The following is a 716-nucleotide window of genomic DNA, read 5'->3' on the forward strand; positions in this document are numbered from 1 at the left end:
CCCTTGAGAATAGTCCAGGACGGTCAGGACATCGACTTGAGAATGGTCCAGGACGGACCGAAAGGTCGTCGTCCCTTCACTTTCTAGTGTGTGGTCTGGTCAACAGACTTCAGCCACGTTATTGTGACTCCTCGACTGCCTTGTCAATTGTTAAGGATCCACCGGCTGATTCAAACGTCCCGGTCCTACCTCCAACACGTGAGAGTGAGGAGAATGTGGCGCCAGAGAAGCAGCGACAGATCATTTTTGTTTGTCAAAACATCATTGGCACCACCAGACACAAGACGTTGACCTAATTCAAGTTTGGAATCGCTATACATATTTGGCACTCGTGTGTCATAGTTACAAACATCGAGAAGGGTCTGCATCCGCCTTTGGGATCAAACAACGGATTGGCCACGAACAACGGGTTGGCCACAAACAACGAGTTGGCCACAAACAACGGGTTGGCCAAAAACAACGAGTTGGCCACAAACAACGGGATGGCCACAAACAACGGGTTGGTCACAAACAACGGCATGGCCACAAACAACGGGTTGGCCACAAACAACGGGTTGGCCAAAAACAACGAGTTGGCCACAAACAACGGGTTGGCCACGAACAACGGGTTGGCCACAAACAACGAGTTGGCCACAAACAACGGGTTGGCCACAAACAACGAGTTGGCCACAAACAACGGGTTAGCCACAAACAACGGGTTGGCCACAAACAACGGG

The sequence above is a fragment of the Procambarus clarkii genome, chromosome 4, assembly GCF_040958095.1.
Source record: "Procambarus clarkii isolate CNS0578487 chromosome 4, FALCON_Pclarkii_2.0, whole genome shotgun sequence".
Taxonomy (NCBI): domain Eukaryota; kingdom Metazoa; phylum Arthropoda; class Malacostraca; order Decapoda; family Cambaridae; genus Procambarus; species Procambarus clarkii.